Raw genomic sequence first — 13,923 nt, forward strand, 5'->3', positions numbered from 1 at the left:
TTAACTGGAACTTGGGACTGCCGCCCTCCAGCGCGACTTCTCCGCGTACGAGGAGGAGGGGTCTACTCAGTGCTCCGTCCTGCTGTGCCTCGGTTGCTCTCTCTCTCTCTTTTTAAAAGATTTTTTACTTAGATAGAGAGAGAGAAGCAGAGATACAGGCAGAGGGAGAAGCAGGCTCCATGCAGGGAGCCCAACATGGGACTCGATCCCGGGACTCCAGGATCGCGCCCCGGGCCAAAGGCAGGCGCTAAACCGCCGAGCCACCCAGGGATCCCCCAGTTGCTCCCTTCTTGAACGCACACTGCACTCAGGGCGGAAAGAGCGCAGGAGGGTGTGTGTGTGTGTGTGTGCGCGCGCGCGTGTGCGCGCGCGCGCGTTGGGGCGTCTGGACTCGAGGGCTGCGTCCTCAAGAAGCTCAAAGCCCTCAAGGCCGGCTCTCTTTCCCGCCGCAGACAGTCGCGTGGGTCTCCCCTGGCCCGGAGCCCCACCCAGTGGACCTGGCTCTGTCTTGCTGAGCCAGCCCCAGGGTGGCTGCCAGCCGGTACCGCACGTCGGTGGGAATCAGAGAACGGCGCCCCCTCTGGGCGGGAGGCTCCCCCCCAACACTTCTGCCCCACAGGGGAGGGCAATCTGGGGCCCCCCTGCGACAGTGGGGTGTCCGCCACCACCCTCGCCCCTGCACCCCATCTTCGCTTCCCCCCCCCCGCCTGCGGGCCTGCAGGGGCTGGGGTGTAGCTCGCGTCTCCCGCGGTCCAGCTGCCCACATCTGGCCGGCAGCTGGGCCCCGCCCACTGCGAACTGCTGTGGCCCCGGCGCCCTCTGTTGGCGACGAGCGGCGATGCACAGTTTTCGGGCCCGCACCAGCCTCAGCCGCCGCCGCTGCCGCCCCGGGGGTGGGGGGCCGGGGTCTCGCTTCATCTCCGTGGGTTTCGGAGTCGGCCTATTCCACGCCCTTTGTCCTGGGGCACAACCTGACTCATTTGGCTTTTGCTTCCTGCCGGCCGCAGCCTCGATGACCTTTCCTCGGTCCCTGTGTACTTAAAACCTTGTTCGGTGACCCGGCTGTTCCCCAACCTTCCCATCTTGTCCAGTTGTCCTTGCTTCGTGGGCAAGTTCTGCGGCGCGCTCTCTCTGCGCCCAATGTAAAGTCCGCAAATAGGGACATGATTACATAAATCATCGTCCATCTGCTCAGGGGAATTCTTCGCAGAGTCCTTAAAACTGAGGTGGCTGAAGCATATTTAGCGACTGAGACAGTGTTTGCTGTGTGTGTGTGTGTGTGTGTGTGTGTGTGCGCGCGCGCGCGCAAGATACAAAATAGCCTAGGGCAGGATCCCTCCTTTAGTGCGACAAAGATTTATAGATGTGATTTGCATTTTAAAGGTCTAAGGTAGGGCAGCCCCGGTGGCCCAGCGGTTTAGCGCCGCCTCCGGCCTGGGGTGTAATCCTGGAGATCTAGGATCGAGTACCCCAGCGGGCTCCCTACATGGAGCCTGCTTCTCCCTCTCTCCTTCTTCTCTCTCTGTCATGAATAAATAAAATCTTTAAAAAAAAAAAAAACCTCTAAAATAAGCAGCAAATTGCTAGCGGAAACTATTTTGGGATGATGGGATTATAGGTGGTTTAAAACTTGTTCTTTTTCATCTACAATTTTCATTTGTTTATAATGAACATGTATTACTCGGACACAATAATAGTTCCATATACAGAATATTTTTGAGGATCCAATTATATCATTGAAATATACTAAAGAAAGAATGCTTCTAAAACTAGGAATTATGGAGACCTGGCCTCCTGACCAGAGCTAATATGATTATGTCATTAGGATTTTCTTCTTAAAGTTGTGACAGTTTGTAGTGAAAGCAGGTTTCCAACCTCTGAATCCCAAGGCCCAGGGAAGCCAAGAAGTTGTTAAAAATCCATATGCACATCCAGTAATCTCATATAAATAACGGATTTATATTCCATTGTACTGCATACGTAAACAGACTTTGCCATGATTGACAACACAGAACAAATTTCGTAAGTTTAATACCTTTATCTCAGTCTTGATCTTCTCTCATCTCTTTGCAACACTGCACATCAACTGTCCTCTCCTTAGAAATATTTTACCATTTGGTGCACTGGCTGGTCCTCCTGTCCCTCTCCACTGTCTCAAGGACTTCCTCCATTCTTTGTCTTTTTTCTTTTTATTTGATATAACAGAAAAATTACAACATACAAGGAACTCTCCCCTTCCTTGAGCCACTTGAGAGTAAGTTGCCTACGTGATGCCCAATCACAAATTTCTTACAAAAAAGGGACATTATCCTAAATAACAGTACAATGCTTGTGATCAGGAAATTAACATCGATACATTCATATCATCTAACCCCCAGACCTTATTGGACTTTCATTACTTGGCCTAATGATGAAAGGATACAGTCCAGAATTATTCATTACATTTGGTTATCACGTCTTTCCAGTGTCCTTCAGTCTGACACAGTGCAAAGATTTCCTTTACTTTAATGACCGGGACAACTGAAAAGACTGCAGACCGATTATACTGCAGAATGTCCCTCAGTTTGGGTTTATCTGTTGTTTCCTCATCATTAGATTTGGGCTATGCATCTTTGGCAACATTATTATAGATATGAGTGTTTTACTTGTTGCATCATTATTTATTTTGGTGCTGAAAAAATTTCCCAGAGTGGGCCAGCTGCCAAGCTGGCTTCTACCACCATGGTTCTTTGATCAAGTCCTTATTTTCTGGCACAAGATGTTCCAAGCTCCAATTTTGTATTTTCTCTGCTCCAGCCCTGCAACCAGTCATTTCTCTGAGGCACTTTTGTTCTTTTTAATGGGGAGGGATATTCAGAAATTAAGATCTAGGTACTAGGTATGCTAATTTTTCTTGGGGTATCACTGCTTTCAGGCTGCTCAACGGACAGTGCTAGGAAATATATGTATAATTTTACACATACGTTTCTATCTGTCAATTGATCAATCAATCTCTCAATCTCTCTATGAGCGCACACCATACCTTCAATTCCAATGCAACATCACAAGATTTATTCTAATTTACCCCCTTTCTATTTCTGTGACTTCCTTCTCTCTTCTTGTTGGAAGGGTTGTTTAATCCCTCTGTAGATAATTTATTCCTTGCCGTTGCTGCTGCCCCCTTGTAGACTTCCACCTTCTCTCATCTTGGCCTCGAAAACCTATGCTAGCTGAATGTCCTCCCCCAGCTCCCTGCACATGGGTGATTTACTTTGGCTCCCCATCATGGCTTTGGAGCAAATTATTCAGGCAGGCAGGCAGGCAGGCAGGCTGGCTGGCTGGCTGGAGGCAATCTTGAAGCTCTAGATATAATTCTCAATCCTCTCTGTTCAGTAAACGGCAACTGCTCTTCTACCGATTCCTATTAAAAGCGCTGGAGTCACTGGAGTCCTTTAGTTCTCTGACATCTCACATCCAATCTATCAGCAGATCCTGTTTGTTCTCCTTCTGTTTATTTCTAGAATCTTATCATATGTCCCCTCCTCCATCATTACCATCCTGCTCCATGCCACCATGGTCTCTTGCCTTGAATGACTGCAGTTGTTTCCTAGTTGGTCTTCCTGCTTCTGCCCTCACACACCCCCAGTCTATTCTATACACAGCCACCAGAATAATCCTTTTAAAGTGTTAGTCATGTAGCGTGCTTCCTCTTCTCAAAATTCTCCAAAGTCTTCCTATCTCATTCAGAACAAGAGCCAAAGTATTTGCAATGACTGGCAAGGCCCTACAAGATCTGGCTCCCACTCCCACTCCCACGTTCACCTGTTCTCCTCCTACTTCTGCCCTCATCTATTTAGTTTAGCCACACTGGTCTCCTGGCAATTCTTTGAAGAAACGAAATTGTCCTGCCTCAGGGCCTTTGCACTTATTATTCCCTCTGCCTGAAATAGATTTCCCATGGTAACCATGTGGATGTTGCCTCTCTTCATTCAAGACTTCACTCTAATATCTCCTTACAAGAGGGGCCTTTGCTTAGAACAAACTATCTAAATTAGCAAACTTCCTCTTACTTTTCCCTTCCTTTATTTTTCTTCATAGTACACATCACATAATTGACGTATTTGTGTACTTGTCTACCATCTGCCTTGTACTCTATAATGGAAATTCCATGAGAGCTGAGATCCTCTTTTATTTTTATTTTTGTTTTTCCTATGGCAAGAATGGTACCGAGTACATAGGAGGTACTCAATAAATAAAAGTAAGTAAATAAATGAATTAATGAATGTCTATGGGAATGATGACCAATTTGTCTTTAGGCCCAGCCTTGCTTCCTAGGATTTTTCTTAAAGTCCTGCTACCAGTTAGACATGTTTTGCTGTGTGTCCATGGCACCGTAAACTAAAGCTTTATTAAAGCAGTTTCATTATCTCATGTACTTATTTGTTAACTTAGGACTGAAGCTTTGTTTTGCTCCCTGCTGTCTTCTCACTGCCTAGAACAGTGCCTGGCATGGAGCAGGCAATTAATATTTACTGAATAAATGAGTGAAATATTTCCCCCTCCAAATTAGTTCTCCCTGACTTGCTTGTTTCTCTTTATGACATTATTATTTTCCTTGTTGCTAAGACTCAAAACTCTGTCAGTGTGGATTTTCCCCTCTCTCCTTTTTTCCATATTCAGTCAGTGGCCAAAAGCTGCATTTCTCCCACTTCCTTGGCACTGGAAATATTGTAATTCACCATACACCCCCAAACATCACAACGGTCTCCCAACTGGCCTCTCTCATCCCTGTTTCTCTCTCTTCAATCCATCCTTATCAGATTTTTCTGTTTTTCTCTTCCATAAAGTGCTCTGATCATGTCATTTCCTCTGGCTAAAGATTTCAATGGGTCTTTGTGCCGATTAGGGTTCTTAATTGCAAACAACAGAAATGGACTCTGGTTTACTTAAGTAGAAGAGGAATTTACTGGAATGATATCAGAAAACTCACAAAATTGACAGGAAGCCTCCAGAATCCGTGTCAGGAAGTAGGCAGGAATCAAGAGGAACTAAGCAGCCAGAACCTCTGTCAGGTCTTGCCTTAAGGGCAGTCTGATTAGGGGACTCCCGCCCCTGGGCTCTGGAGGTCCTCTCTTGCACAGCCACTACCCTGAGAACTGGCTGTTGCTGCCACTAGAATGAATTATAAACAGTCCTCTGCTTCCTTGGATCACTTACTGATCAGAGTCGCAAGTGGGATCATTGATTTGGCATAGTTCTGACGTCACAGTTCTGTGACTTTCCTATCAGGGGTCAAGGATGGGGATCCTGATCTCCCACTAACACCTTCACAAAGGAGGATCCTCCAAAAAAGGAAGGAGGCTTAGGTGCTAGGCAGCTAAAGACCCCAGAAGGTACCCTTTTAGAGGTTCTGGAGCATGTCATTGAACCTCTCCATGGTATGTCACAAGCCATCACTTCCAGTTTTGCTCCTTTGCACCCCGGTTTCTGCTGAGACAGGAATATATGCAGTTCCTGAGTTGATCATTCCCGCCTTGGCCCTCTGTCTAGCTGATCTCCAAAGATGGTCCCCATTGAACCAGGCATGCTTCCTGTACTCTCACCTATGAATTGTCCCCTCCCCTTGAATCTGGGCCATCCCTGTGATCCATTTTCACTCATAGCATACTGTGGAAGTGATGCTGCATGAATTCCAAAGGGAGGTCGCCTGTCGGAATATTCATGGTGGGGAAAGTCAGCCACCACTCATGTATGAGGTTTGAATACCTGAGATCACCATCTACAAGGAAAACTTCAGCAAGCCAGATGGAAAGACTATCTAGAGAGAGAGGAATGTCTGGCCAGTCCCCATCTGGTCCAACCAGTTCAGATGAGGTGTCAGATTTCTGTTTTTAAAAAGCCACCTTGGACATCCAGCCCAGATGAGCCTTCAGATGACTGCTGCTTCCATCTGACTGCAACTGCATGGCAGGCTCCCAGCGAGAGCCACCCAGCTGAGTGGAGTCAACCACAGGACTGTGAAAGATAAAAATAAATTGTGATTTTAAGCCACTAAGTTGTGGGGGTTTACACATTAATAGAGAAGCAAAACTGTCCCTTTGTGGTATATGTTTTGTTCTCTCTGGAATGCTTTCCCACTGTCTTATTTTTTTTAGACTTTTATTTAAATTCCAGCTAGTTAACATACAGTGTAATATTAGTTCCAGGTGTACAATACAGTGATTTAACACTTCCATACAACACCTGGTGCTCATCATGACAAGCGTGCCCCTTAATCCCCAACACTTACTTCCTCTATTCCCCCACCCACCTCCTCTCTGATAACCAGCAGTTTGTTCTCTATAGTTAAGAGTCCGTTCCTTTTTTTTTTTTTTTAAAGATTTTATTTATTTATTCATGATAGTCACACACACAGAGAGAGAGAGAGAGAGAGGGAGAGGGAGAGGGGCAGAGAGAGAAGCAGGCCCCATGCAGGGAGCCCGACGTGGGACTGGATCCCGGGTCTCCAGGATCACGCCCTGGGCCAAAGGCAGGCACTAAACCACTGCGCCACCCAGGGATCCCAAGAGTCTGTTTCTTGGTTTGCCTCTCTCTCTCCTTTTTTTCCCTTTGCTCTTTGTTTTGTTTCTTAAATTCCACATATAAGTGAAATCATATGGTATATGTCCTTCTCTGACTTATTTCACTTAGCATTATACTTTCCAGCGCTATCTATGTTGTTACATATGGCAAGATTTCATTATTTTTTTGATTGAATAATATTCCACGTGCAACATCTTTATTTTTCAGTTGATGGACACTTGGGTTGTTTCCATAATTGGCTGTTGTAAATAATGCTGCTGTAAACATCAGGGTGCATGTATCCCTTTGAATTAATATTTTTTGTATTCTTTGGGTAAATACCTAGTCCCCACTGTTCTATATTATCCATGTATCCATTCATATCTGCATTTGCCAGAATCCCTTTGATGAGTGTGGTGGAGCACAGAGGAAAGAGCCGGGCTTTGAGGTCAGTCTGTGGGATGGGACGGGCTGAATCCTAGCTTAGTCTGTCTCTGTCCCTGTGACCTTGGGCAGAATAATTTCTCTGGACCTCAGCTTCTATATCTGGCATATGGAAATTAAAAAAAAAACTTTCTCCTGGAGTTAAGGACTAGATATGAATTATGTAAAATATCCACGTGTCTCATTTTAGTTTCATTGAGTGGTAACAGATACCAAGCCTTCTAGACCTACATCAAATGGCACTCCTGAGGTCTACTTGTCATCAGTTATGAACTATATGGTTTTGGACAAATCCCTTAAACTTCTCTGAGCCTTACCCTCCTCATATGTAACATGGGTTTGATAATAATATCTGTGTAATGGGGCTTTTTGACTGGACTAAGGACTGGGCTGTCTTGTGGTGTTAGGAGACACTGCCCCCTCGAGGCAGAAGGCCCAGAACCCATAAACCACCTTCCTCAATCTGAATGGCATCAGGAATCCTTTGTAAGAGGACAAACACCATGCCCTCAGTTGGGATTAGGGAAGGAACAAACATGTCTAGTGGGCTGAGGGAATGTGACAGATGCTAGACTGCAGGGAGGAACAGCAGGGACCTCGAGAGCTTATCACCCTGAATGAGAAATGGAGGGGGAAGGGGCACACTGAACAAAGCAGAGGAAGGAGTGTTACTCGGAGTGGTGTGAAGCTGGGCATGACCATATTGTGGCTTCATATTGTATGGAGCCACATCCTCCACTCCCATCCTCCACTTTCCCAGGGCCTTCCTGATGGAGTAGGAAAGATCTGGGGTATAATGGCAAAGATGGAGGCACCAGGGACACACACATTTCTACCATGGGAACCCTTATGAAACAGCTGAGAGGAAGCAGAAGATGCTTTCTTACCTCAGAAAGGGAGAGGTATGCCAGGAGTCCATGGGCACAGGGATCCTGGGCCAGTGAACAGGTAGAGAGGCTAGCCATGATGTCGAGATGGGTGGCAGCAGGCAGGAGCCCTGATCACACGGGACTCAACCCCATCCGGCTTCTTCCTGGACTCCCACTGGAAGCGAGGAGACATGGAAATCTGAGTGGTGCAGATTAGCACATGCTATCTGATTCCAGGTGCATCCCATGCAAAAACAAGCACAACTAATGTCTGCTAGTAGAAGGCAAGATAACTGTTACTCTAGGGCGGATATATGCTTAGAAGGAAACATGGGGCACCTGGGCGGCTCAGCGGTTGGGTGTCTGCCTTTGGCTCAGGAGGTCCTGATCCCAGGGTCCTGGGATCGAGTCCCACATCGGGCTCCCCGCAGGGAGCCTGCTTCTCCCTCTGCCTTTGTCTCTGCCTCTCTCTGCGTGTCTCTCATGCATAAATAAATAGAATCTTTTTTTTATATAAATAAAATCTTAACAAAATTAAAAAAGAAAACAAGAAGGAAACATGAAGGGCATTCTGGGGGCTGGTAATGTTTTGCTTCTTCATCAGGGAGCTGGCTATACCATAAGAACTTAAGCGCACTTAAGATCTGTGCACTTTTCTGTATGCTTCTTTAATAACAAGTGAACATACACACAACTGTTTGGGGAAAGGAGGATGAACAGTTATTTCCCACTTCAAGCCCTTTGAGGTGTAGCCACAGTGGGGGGAAGAGGGTAAGAGATTAGTGGGCTGGAGGCCGGGACCACCTGGTGTCTGGCCTGGCTTACTCCTTTCTCCCTCCATTCATTCACTTGTTCACTGATTCACTAATGGTTTATTAAGCATCTCCTACACGTTGAGCACTGTAGGACGCGTAAGGGGATAAAAGGATTATCAAGGACAATAGTTTCCATTTATTGAATGCTTATTTGGGAGTAGGCACCGAATATACCTCTGATCCTCATGATCCCATGAGGTATTATTATCCCCATCTATCACCTGAGTGTCAGAAAGGTTAAGCCAGTTGCTCCAGGTCCCACAGCACGGAAGGGGTGTCGATTTTCATACAAACACGAAGTCGGTGTGACCCTAAAGGTGGAATCCTGCTCACTGAGCTGCACTGTCCTCTGGGAATCTGGGGGTTGGAGGAACCTGCTGACAAACTGCTTCCCCAAGGATTGAAGCCTTCCGGTCAGACTGGTCACATCCTTGCAGGCTCCCCATCGCTATAACGAGGGTAGAGAGCACGCCTTCCTCCCGGGGTTGGGGTGGGGGCTAAACCAGACCGCGTGCGCAGTGCAGCCCAGGGTCCCGCAGTCGCTCACATTTTAGAGTCCTCGTCCCGCGCATGCGCGGACCCAGAGCAGGGTCAGGTGGAGGGCGGACCCCCTCGGCTCCTGATCCCAGCGGGGGGAAGGCGGACCCCCCTCCCCCCTCCGCTCTTGATCTCCGCTGGGGGCCAGATGAACCTAAGTGCGCCTTAACTGCCGGGTCCGTGCTGCTGGGAAACGTGCCGGGCGAAGAGCCCTGGTCCCAGACACCAGCCAGGGAGAGTCACCTGCGGGGCACCGGCGGGCGCCGCCCTCCGGGGCTGTAGGGGGCGGGGATGAGGAGTCGCGATATCGCGAGACCCGGTGGGACCGGAAGTGAGGGGCGGGCCCGAGAGAGCGCGCTCCTTTTGAAACCGGCGGAGGCGCGCATCGGAGCGGGATGCTGGGCTGGAGGTCCCGGCCATTCTGGGCCTCGAGTGGGGGCCGCAGAGCGGGCGCGGAGGGCGGGTGGGTCCGCAGAGACCTCCGCGTGGGGTTTGGCTGGCAGTGGCCGCAGCCTGGGCCGGCCACGAGCTGCGAGCCACGCGGGCCTGGCCGCTGAGCTTCCCTGCAAACGTGAGTAACGTTCCCTGCCTCTGGCTCCGCCTTTTGGAGAGACTCTGTGACCACGGAGCTCATTTGTCCCCGACGCTAAAGCATCTCCATTCCCTGGGCCTTCACGCACCCGGGCCCCCTCTAAGGCCCTGGAAGAAGTCGTGTTTTTATAAAATTAGAAGCAGTAGGCTATTTTAATCCAAGTCTGTTAAGACCACTAGTGGTCTCTTTTCAGTACGGCTTCCCTATCTGGGGGCGCTGAAGTAGCCATGAGCATTTTTAGGCATTTTGGAGTAAAGAATACTTTTTTTTTCTTTAAGATTTTATTTATTTATTCATGAGAGAGAGAGGCAGAGACCCAGGCAGAGGGAGAAGCAGGCTCCCTGCAGGGAGCCCGATCCGGGACTCGATCCCAGGACCTCGGGGTCACGACCTGAGCCGAAGGCAGATGTTCAACCACTGAGCCACCCAGGTGCCCCTGGAGTAGAGAATACTCCTAATTTGAGTTAAGTGGGATCCATATATTCAGTTTGTGTATATAGTTAAGTTATTGCTAGCCTTCCTGGTGTGGGAGCGGCTTCTAGAATACTCCTAACCCCCACTGTGCAGAATTACAAGCATGGTGGCCTGAAGGTACCAGAGGTCCTTGGTTCCTAGTGTGTCCAGCACCAGAAGAATGAGGAGATGTAAATGATTAGTAACTGCACAAGAAAATGTGAAATTCCTTGAAATCCTTTAGCTCATAAAGAAAAGAAACTTGATAGAGATTTCCCCAAATTTGAGAACTGTTGTAAAATCATGAGTTGAGATGCTGAAAGTATTTTTTTTTTTGAACTGGCAATAATAAATTTTGATCAACCCTGAGAGAGAAAGACTGAATTATTTTCCTGTTCTCTCCATAGAGAACATTATGAAATTGTTATCTTTGAGGAAACCGTTAAAGAATATGTAACCAAAAAAAAAAAAATGTAGTGGGGGAAAAAATGGATGGTGATATACCAGGCAATTAATTTGACAGATAGATATGTGATTTTTTTAAAAATTTTATTTATTTATTTGAGAGACAGAGTGGTAGAGAGGGACAGATGGGGAGGGAGAGGGAAAGGGAGAGGACCTCATACAGACATTGTGCTGAAAGTGAGCCCCACACAGGCTTGACCCCACGACCTGAGATCATGACCTGAGCAGAAACCAAGAGTCTAAGGCTCAACAGACTGAGCCACCAGGTGCCCTGACAAATATGTGATTTTATTTTATTTTATTTTTTAAGATTTTATTTATTTATTCATGAGAGACACAGAAGCAGAGACACGGGCAGAGGGAGAAGCAGGCTTCCTGCAGGGAACCTGATGTGGGACTCTATCTCGATCCCCTGGACCAGGGATTGCGCCCTGAGCCAAAGGCAGACGAGGAGTCACCCAGGCGTCCCCAAATGTGTAATTTAAAAAAAATGTTTTGATTTTTTTTTGTATTACCTTTTTAACAGTTACAGTTTGATGTAATTTCTCATTCTAAATATATTTTCAGATGCGTACCTAATTTTGTTCTTATAATTTTATATTCTTAAAGGGGTCCCGCAAAATGATAGAAACTTCAGGCCCCACAAAATCTAGATATGCCCTTGCACAGTTCTCATCTCCTAACCACTCTGGTCAGGGCAGGGCATGTGTTTATTCTCTTAATATTTGAGAGGAGCACGTGGAAGCCCAGAGAGATTATAATGCTTTCCCAAGGCTTTGCTCTGGTGACTGGCAGAGCGAGACCTAGAACCCAGCCTCTTTGGTTCTCAGTTCAGACATCTGGCCACACTATGGACAAGTGCCCTATTCCAAAAGTTTCACCTTTAGTCTTTAGTGAACAGGCTGTGAGTGTGTCTACTTGGCTTGCCCTTGGGTTCTGGGTTGTACATAGTCTGGGTGAGAGGCCCAGTGAAGCTAAAAAGGGACAAGTTATGTCTCTGAAATGCCCCCAAGTCTCAGATGACAGCAGTTTTCTCTGTGGTCTTATATCCATCACTCCCAGCAACGAAGAGCCAGCATCTGGTGGGAGAGAACGAAGAACTGTGGCCATGGGTTCCCCTCTGGGTCAGGGTGAGAAGTGTGGAATCCTTGAACAGAAACAGAATCAGCTGGCGAACCGGCTGTGTGTGAATATTCATGTGAACATGTCTTTTGTTATTTCCCAAGCCAAGTGTATTTTTGGTCGGTTTCCTTGGAGACTTGTGAATATGGAGAGGTCTTACCAAGTGTAGTATAATTTTGCCAGCTCTACTTCCTTTCCAGTTCCCAAAATTAGTCACCCCGTCTCTACCTGGATTGATTTTGTCCAAGGTCACCAACAACTTCTGTGTTGCTAAATCCAACTTTTCAGTCTTTACCTTAAACGACTCTCCCTTGCTACTGGTAGGGTCTTTTAAAATGTAAATCTGCTCCACCTCCACTTAAAATCCTTCAGTGGCTCCCCATTGCTTTTAGGATTGAGGTCTAAATCTCTGACCTACACGGTCCAACTGTCCTCTTCAGTGTCATTGCAGTCACATACACGCTGATCTTTTTCTCCAGAGGCCAGTGCTCTTTTCCGGATACAGGGCTTTTTATTTTTTATTTTATAAAGTAAGCTCTACCCCCAACATGGGACTTGAACTCATGACCCCAAGATCAAGAGTTGCATGCTCTACTGACTGAGCCAGCTGCAAGACTTTTGCACTTGTAACTATATTATACTATATACTATAAATAATATGTGAGTATACATACTATACCTATTTGCCAGACATTGTTTTGGTACTGGGAGTACAGTAGTGAACAAAACTGGCAAAAATTGCTGCCATTCTGGAACTCACCTTCTGGTGATTGTTTTTTACTGGAATGCTCTTCCCCTTTCTTCCTTTTCTTTCATGATGAGAAGTTTATTTATTCTTATTTATTTATTATTTTTTAATAACAGCTTTTTGTTCTAAGATTTTATTTATTTGAGAGAGACCATGCTCATGAGCACAAGTGGAGGGTGAGGGGCAGAGGGAGAGGTAGAAGCAGACTCCTTGCTGAGCAGGGAACCTGACTGGGGGGCTCAATCCCAGGACCCCGATATCGTGACCTGACCTGAAGGCAGGTGCTTAACCGCCTGAGCCACCCAGGTTCCCCTGGTAACAGCTTTATAAACAAAGTTCACATACTATAAAATTCACCCATTGAAAGTACACAGTTAAACTTTGTGTATTCTTAGTTGAACAACCATCACCACAATTTCAGAACATTTTCATTACTCCAGAAAGAAACCTTGTATCCATTAAAAGTCGCTTCCCCCTACTTTCCATAATTCCCCAGTCCTGAGCACCCAGTGTACTTTCTGCCTCTGCAAATTTGCCAAGTCTGGACATTTCTTATAAACGGAATCATACATTATGTGGTTGCTTATGACTGCATCTTTCACTTAACGTTTTCAAGGTTCATCCATGCTGTCATGCTGAGTCATGTGTCAGTACTCATTTAACTTTTTTATTGAGATATAATTGATATAATATGTAAGTTTAAGTACTTCATTTGTTTTATTGCCAAATAATATTCTGTGATGTGATAATACTACATTTTGTTTATCCATTCATCAATTGAAGGACATTTGGATTGTTTCCACCTTTTGGCTTTTATGAGTTATGTTGTTATGAATATTTGTATATAATTTTTTGTATGGACATATGTTTTCATTTCCTTGGATATGTACCTAGGAGTGGAATTGCTAGATCATATGGTAACTTTATGTTTAACATGTTGAAAAACTGCCAGACTGTTTTTCAAAGTGGCTGTACTGTTTTACATTCCCAAAAGTACTGTATGAGTGTCCAATTTCTCCTCATCCTTGGCGTTATGGGTTGAATTATGTCCCTCCAATATTCGTATGTCGAAGTCCTAATCCCAGAGTCCCTCATAAAATGTGAACTTCTTTGGAAATAGGGTTATTGCATATGTAATTAGTAAAGATGAGGTCATATTGGAGTAAATTGGACCCCTTGTCCAATATGACAGGAGTCTTTTATGAAAAGGAGAAATCTGGTTACACAGACTCGCACACAAGGAGAATGCCATGTGAAGATTGGAGTCAGGCTGCTACAGACCAAGCAACTACCAGAAACTATAGAGAAGCCTGGGACCTATCCTTCCCAGCCCCTTTA

The 13,923-nt window shown here is 46.2% G+C and overlaps 2 long non-coding RNA genes across 2 annotated transcripts in view; one reads left to right on the forward strand and one right to left on the reverse strand.

Annotated features, from left to right (window-relative positions):
- Positions 1 to 1,940: 1,940 nt before the first annotated feature.
- LOC129522875 (uncharacterized) lies at positions 1,941 to 9,446 on the reverse strand. The gene is made up of 3 exons (XR_008667000.1): positions 9,216 to 9,446; positions 7,872 to 8,028; positions 1,941 to 5,994 (listed from the first exon to the last, which is right to left on the reverse strand). It is a non-coding gene; the product is annotated as an uncharacterized LOC129522875 (long non-coding RNA).
- A 135-nt stretch (positions 9,447 to 9,581) lies between these two features.
- Positions 9,582 to 13,923, forward strand: part of LOC129523035 (uncharacterized) — a 37,202-nt gene continuing 32,860 nt past the window's right edge. Inside the window, exon 1 of the long non-coding RNA XR_008667034.1 lies at positions 9,582 to 9,776. This is a non-coding gene — a long non-coding RNA (uncharacterized LOC129523035). The remainder of the gene's footprint in view (positions 9,777 to 13,923) is intronic.

The sequence above is a fragment of the Nyctereutes procyonoides genome, unplaced genomic scaffold, assembly GCF_905146905.1.
Source record: "Nyctereutes procyonoides isolate TBG_1078 unplaced genomic scaffold, NYPRO_anot_genome, whole genome shotgun sequence".
Taxonomy (NCBI): domain Eukaryota; kingdom Metazoa; phylum Chordata; class Mammalia; order Carnivora; family Canidae; genus Nyctereutes; species Nyctereutes procyonoides.